At 39.6% G+C, this 7,364-nt stretch overlaps 1 protein-coding gene across 1 annotated transcript in view; it reads left to right on the forward strand.

The window, feature by feature from the left end:
* The first annotated feature begins 3,241 nt into the window (after positions 1 to 3,241).
* hectd1 (HECT domain containing 1) overlaps positions 3,242 to 7,364 on the forward strand; it is a 23,484-nt gene continuing 19,361 nt past the window's right edge. Inside the window, exon 1 of the mRNA XM_087171967.1 lies at positions 3,242 to 3,456. The gene's annotated coding sequence lies outside the window, so the exon portion shown is untranslated. The remainder of the gene's footprint in view (positions 3,457 to 7,364) is intronic.

Here is a 7,364-nt window from a genome sequence, read left to right on the forward strand (position 1 = left end):
TCTGAACTCCCCTTGAAGTGGGTGTGTGTGCTTATTTTACCAACCAGGTGGTGCCAGGTGGGTGGGTGACAGCGAGGCTGGTCAATTTCTACTCTCTCTAAACTCCACCCACCTGGTGCCACAAGTACAGTGAAACAAACGGCAGCAGTCCACCTGTCCCAGCTGTGTGATCAGGTGCGTCAATGAGGGGGAACATTCAGCCAGTCCAGACTTTTATTTTGAAATAACTGTTATTTGGATGTACAATCTGATGTTGGGAATAGAATAAGCTTCTTTTCCTGTGTCACCGATATCAAAAGGAGGTCAGGGGTTAAAGGTCACAGTTGACTCATCATGTGTGACCCCTAAATGTATGTCAGTAACAGAAGAGCTGGAAGGAAGAGATGATTTTATTTTTCTAGTAAGACGACAAATCATGAAATAGTCGTATGGTAGCCTGTAAGGGACAGTTTAGCTTTCAGTAGCACTTTAGCTTAACAACACTACAACATGGTAAAATGAGACTGCTCGTGTTTTCTGCAGTTGGTTTAAATAATGTAAGTTTAGTTATGAAGGACTTTTATTGTCTAAATGTGAATTTTCATTTAAAAGAGTTTAAACATCGACATTTAACACGCCTCAGATTTACCTGCAATAATAACATTAACCAGGTGAGCTTCAGTCTTCCAGCTTCAGCAGCTTCTCTCTGCTTCACACACACACACACACACACACCTGCTGCAGGAGTGTGTGAGCTCACCTGGCCGTCAGTACAGGTGTGAACTGAGTGAATGAGTTAACGTGGTTTTCTAACAGCGGCGAGTGAATAAAACATGTTTTTCTTCTAATTCAGGCTCCAGTTTTTCTTGATCCGTCTTTAACGTGGGTCAGTTCATCAGTTTATATTTGTCTTTAATGTCCAGACGGAAAACGCGTTTTCTCTTTTATCTCTCAAAGTTACACAGAGCGAGTTATTGAAAGGCAGATTATTAAAATGACCATTTAAGATCAAGATACACAGAAATCAAACAACTGAATTTTTATGAATCAATCCGACTTTCTTTGTGTCGCAAATTTCATATAAACAATGGAACACAAAGAGGTTTACAGAATAAAAACAATAAAAACAATCTGGAGGTAAAATAAAGATAAAATAATAAAATACTAAAAATGAGGAGAAAGTGTTTAAATGAGTAAAACCAGAAGTAAAGTTGGGCATTAAAAGGAAAACAATCCAGAAATTAAACAGAATAAAAGGACATGCCAGTAAAACAGCGCAAATAAACTGACAAACAACAAAATGACATTCAAGTAAAAGTCAAACTACAGAGGCAGGTCTTGATCAACGCACTCGGCTGCACTTTTTCACTTTTAATTGTTTAAAAAAATTCTCAAAATAAAATTACTTTAAAATTTCTTATGAAATCTATTGTGTTTCAGAGGTTTATGCAATCAGGAATTTAAAGTTTGAATATGTCAGGTAAATGTAGTGGAGTGAAAATGTGATGAAACTAAAGAGGAGAGAAGATTTAAAAACAGACAAAGTTCTTTAGATTTTCATGTGTTTTTTTCCACCATTAGATTTCCATTGGTTTTTATTCATTTCTGAACAATGTGACAATCAATTATCAGACTCTAACTTGAGTGATCAGTGAAAATCCAATCAGCATTAACTTTAGTCTAAGTTACATTATTGTTGAGTGGTTTACAGTTTCACACATCAGCAATAATAAAGCAACAATTTAATGTGTGAGACTGACAAGCTAAAACTAACAGTTCAAATGTAAACAGAAAAACAACTGGAGAATAATGCACACGAGAGATAAAAATGGAGAAAAACTAAAATCAATAAAACAGATTTTTTGAATTTATCATTTAAAAGTTAAATTAAATCAAATTAAACCTTCTAATCAAACAAAAGGCCAAACGTGGGTTTTCAGCTGGAAGTGTTGAGACAAAATGTCAGTACATAGTGAAGCAGCTCAGTGACACACAGGATTTAAGAAATATGTAAAGTAGCTTTTAAAATTGAAAAACTTTTTTTTTTTGAAGAATTTTTTCCCAGAAAACTGTGCAGACTTTAAAACACACATTTCCCACCTGACTCTGTTCATGTTGTTTGGTTTCTGTGTTTGTAGAGGTTGTGAAACACTTTGGAAACTTTATCTGTGAACAGAGAAACTGCTCCAGATGCTGCATTCACGTGCTGTCAGAAACGCCATGTTCATCAAGAAGAAACAGGATTAAACCTTTTTTTTTGTCGTCGTTCTCACCAGTGTATACAAAACATCCTAATAAAATGCACCCAAAATATAGATCATTCTCTGAAGAACCAACGTTTGTTATTTAATAACAAAAAAACCCAATGACCTTACTAAGCAGACATCATCTGTCTCATTACTGGCCACAGTTTATTCTGTAAATATCACCAAACTTCCTTCAGCAAATAACTGCTGAATCATTTTTCTCAAGCCCTCACTAATGTTATTGTTGAAGTTCTGAGTATGGACATTTAATTCTACCCATTAACTCTGACTGTGTAAACAAAACACAATTATGTACCATGTTCTTTGTTGTCTTAATGTTGAAATCACAAATAAATAATTTCAATGATACATTTGTTAAAAAATTATATTTTTCTTAAAGTATAAATAATAAATTCTTCTTTCATAACTTGTCTTTCATGATCACATCTACCACAACAACCAACCAAACCTGACAATGTTCATATTGCGAAGCTTTTATTTGATACTTTAACTAATATTTCATACAGGAACCGTGAGTCTGTAGAAACCAAACAAATCCACATAGTTTTTTTAGTGTTGAAAAATTAATAAAATATTCTAAATTCAAATTATTTTTTACTTTTTATTTTGGCTTTGTACTCTTAAAACTATTCATAATGTTACATGACATTACAGCAGCATATGTATTGTATCTTACACAACTGAATTTATAGTTTTTTGTTTAATATAATAATAGTAAGAGACAGTAAAATGAAAAAAGTGTCCCGCAGCGTAAATCAACTGGATGCTTCTCTATGAGCTGTAAGCCACACTATCTTACTCCAGTGAAGACTACCTGTTTTTGTCTCAGTGTCTCAAAGATGTTTTGATTTTTTTCTTGCCACCACTGAACCTATTCCCTCGTTTTAAAAGTCAGTCCTCATTTCTCCTTCAACGTACTCTAAAAACGTTCTCTTGTGGCTTTGAACGTTGAGGTGTTTCTTATTTCCGAGCTCGCTTTTAGCCTCTGAACGCAGCAGCTTCGGTCGGCTCGGCTCTCCATTTCAGTCCGCTCCGTATATCGCCTCCTCACCGGCCGCTCCGACATCTCTATACCCGTTTAAAAGAAATGGGAACGCCTTGATTTAACCCCCGACATCGGCGATAATAACAGCTCCTAGACCTCCAATTGGACCCAGAAGATCACATTTCGTGCTGCCGCCGATCGTCTCTGTGCCGAAAAGAAAAAACGGTGAGTGGTTCGTCCTGAAGGTAAACCCGGAGCCCGGGCCGGTGTCTCCAGTGGTGGGTGTCCGCGGCTGGACTGCGGCCTCTCGGCTCTCCCGGAACTCGAGCCCCGCGGCTCGCGTCTGGAGTCCGAGGCCTCGGATGTAGTTAGCTTACTAAGTGGACATTAACGACACATTTAAAACACACGAACCGCGGTAACCGTCGTGTGTTTGGCTGAAACGCCTCAGTAGCGAGTGTTTTAAATCAACTGGAGCTTTGGTTTTATTGAAGAATTATTTCAGCTCGCGTTTGGGTTAGCTAGCGTGGTGCTAACCGGCTAACCGGAGCCAGCTCTGCGGGTTTCGTTGCTCGTAATTTATTTCTGTGCTGAACGACAAACAAACGTATAACTTTGCCTGGGGTTGCCGGGTTCCCGGTTGTATGTTTTGGGAGATTTTCCGGCAGTTACACTTTGTTTTACCGCCTGACAACAGCGCAGTTGTTCACCAGCTAACGGCTAATACTCGGAGGCTGGCAGTGAGTGAGTGTAACTCGGCCATAAAGCCCTGTGGTCCGGGCTGGACGGCTCGTTGCGGGGCTTAACGTCGCCAGCAGCAGCCTGCTGTATCCTCTTATGTTGATGTGTGTCTGATGAAATAATTAGGCTCCTTAACGTTGTGCCTCGGCCAGATGAGGAAACGCGGGGTCACACTGCCAGCTTTGTCAGGTGTTTACTCATAACCAGTGTGTCTGTGGCCGAGTTTCTCACATTGTGTAAGTTTGGAGTCACAAACAAAGGAGGTTTGTTCCAGCTGGGCAGAAGAATATGGAAAATAATCACGACCACCTCAAGTCTTGATTTCTGAGTTTACACAGTGGCTGCTGCTTGTTTTTAATGTCACCAGATGATTAATGTTAACACCAGAAGCTTCTCTCAGCAGCTGTTCTGGAGCTTTCTATCACATCACACTGTTTTCCTCAGCAGTTGGAGATTTCATTTGTATCTGAGGACATAAAGAACTTTTAATCAATGTTGACGTTATCTCCAGTTTACCAGATAACTTTACCAAGTTATTACTGAGCCTCTAATTGTAACAAATGTCCTTAAATTGAATTTAGTCTAAACAACAGCCCAGAAATCCAGAGCAACATAATGAATCATGATCTGACTCAGAAAAAGAGAAACTTGTTGAGATAAGTTGATAAATGTTTATTTAAGTGGATGATTGAATGTTGTTACATTATCCCGTTAACCATCAGTTTATCAACAAGAATATGTTGTTGTCAGTAGGTTTTCCAGAAAACAACATATTTCAAATAAATAAATAAAAAATCTTCAACTATTTTGCTAATCAGTTCATTGTTTGTTATTTTTGCTTCCAGCTTCTCAGATGTAGGAAGTTGATGGTCGGACACAACGAGACGTTTTGAAGACGCCTGTGGGAAATTAAAAAGGTGTTTATAGAGCAGATGATTAACTGATAAAAATTATGGTTATTTGATGCCAAAAGTAACAAAATACTTCACAGGATTAAACCGTCACATTTCAGGAGTTGAAGCCAGTTAATGTTTATCACATCTGTTTGTCATAAAATCCTCCAGCTGGACCGAGTCATCAGCTGCTTTTCTGTCAACGACCGATAAATGATTTAACAACAAATTTCACTCCAGAGAGTAAATTCTTAATCGAAGAGCTGAGACGATTGATCGATTAGTCGATCAACAGAAAGTCTCATGTAGTTTGATGATAGATTAATTATTTTATCTTATTTTTAAGTAGAAATGCCAAATATACTGTAACTACAAGGTGTGAGGATTGTTTCTTTGTTATAAAGTTGTCCTGTAAGTTGACTGTTGGCTAGTGAAAAAAATCTTAAGATGTTGCCTTAGGTTTTAAGAATTTTTCACAATGGTACAAATCATTAATTGATAAAAAGAAAATAATAATAATTAGCGATTTTCTCGATAATGCAGATAATCATAAACTGTAGTCCCGGTTAATTCTGACGTTGCCGTCGGCCTCGTTGTGGCGTGTGGTTCTTATAGGGTAAAGGCTTCAGTCTGTGGTGTGTAGCAGGGATTCTCCAATCGATTTCAGTATGATGTTATTGATCAGGTTTCAGCCAAGTGTCTCTGTCAGTGTTTCTGCCGTTACTTTAGGGCTGCAACTATTATTACATTTATCAATTCATATGTTTATTATTTTCTTGTTTTGTGTTTCTGAGATGTTGTCTTCAAATGTCTCGTCGTTGCCAAGCAACAGTCGCATCAGCTGGAATCAGGCAATATCATTGATGATGATGATGATAATGATAAAGTTGCTGAATAATTTTCTGTCAGCTGATGAATGAGCATTACGTTAACGTGGTCATGGCGGGTGACTGGTCCGTGTTTGACCTCATCGTCCCTCCTAATAAAATACAGATAATCTATAATCTGAAATATCAGAATCCCCAGATGTAAATTGAAATATAATCTGTGTCAGGAGGGAAAGTCTGGCCGGACACTTCCTGTCTCAGTTGGTGGAAAAGGGTGTGTTTGTTTTGAAGTGCAGTGCTTTTTAAAAAATAAAAGATGTGTGTTTTCCCACAATGCATCTGGAGATCGATCAGTCGATCACCATCTAATTAATCCGCAACTATTTTGATCATTAGTCTAATGTTTGCAGCTCTGAATGTTCAAACTGCTGTAGAGGAACTTTGCCTGAAGAAAACGCAGCATTAAACAGATCAAACCGCAGATCAGATAAACTGACAGTTCACTACAGTCAGATGAGGTTCAGTCGCTTCATGTAGACGTGTTTGATACTCAGCCCCCGTGTCCCTGCTGAAGGTAATCCCATCACCTGATCCCAGGTGTAGACTCTGCTCCTGCACATGAACTCGACCTGGTTTCCCTCAGTCTGGATCGAGTCTCTGCAGGTTTCGATTGTGATTAAATCGCTCTGTGTTGGTAAATGTCAAACGGCCGTTGTTGTGTTGGTTACAAACAAGACTGTCAGAGCCTGGACAGACTTTAAAAGGCTGAGCTCCAGTCCTGACAAAGAAGGAAAGTGTGTGTGTGTGTGTTGTGTTTGCTGCTGCTGATCGCTGACCTCAATCTGGACTTAGAAAGTGGACACAGGACACCGTGAGGGGTTAAAGGAGTGAAAGCCAAACCCTGTGACTGGCCGGCTTCACTCAGTCCTGCTGTGGTCGTCCCGGGCCTGGGGGGGGGGGGGGGGTAGGCACGGGGTCAGAACGCTCTCTGGCAAGTTGTGATGATTAATCTGTTGATAAGAGGATCTGTCTCAGCACAGCCTGTTTATATCCAAGCAGACAGACGGTCAGACAGTCAGACAGACAGGCTTCAAATTAGGCCCTAATCAACTTAGCTTGGACCCGGCAGACTCCCAACATGCCCTGCAGTGCTACGCAACCGGACACAGCAGCTGCTGCGATCCAGAGATACTGGGCCGCCCCGACTTTAAACCTGTGAACCTTTATTTATACTGTCACGCAGGTCGTCTTCACGGCTCCTGTGTTTTCCCGCTGATTTCTCTGAGGCTGTAAAATGAGCTCCTCCTATAAACAAACTTCAGTTACCCAGGAATTATCCACTGCCCCCTGTAAACAAACTTCAGTTACCCAGGAATTATCCACTGCCCCCTGTAAACAAACTACAGTTACCCAGGAATTATCCACTGCCCCCTGTAAACAAACTACAGTTACCCAGGAATTATCCACTTCCCCCTGTAAACAAACTACAGTTACCCAGGAATTATCCGCTGCCCCTGGCGTATATCTGTAATTCACATGGTTATCCAACACCGTTCTGTACAGAGGGAAATGTGAGGAAGTGTCAGTTTCTACAGTCGTTCAGAAGCTGCTTGTTATATTTGAATTTATAATATTTCAGCAGGAAAGTGTAAAAATCCTTCAGATTTCCTGA

This window comes from Seriola lalandi, unplaced genomic scaffold, assembly GCF_002814215.2.
Source record: "Seriola lalandi dorsalis isolate HSWRI2012SDOR001 ecotype SW California unplaced genomic scaffold, Sedor1 jcf7180002050743, whole genome shotgun sequence".
NCBI lineage: Eukaryota > Metazoa > Chordata > Actinopteri > Carangiformes > Carangidae > Seriola > Seriola lalandi.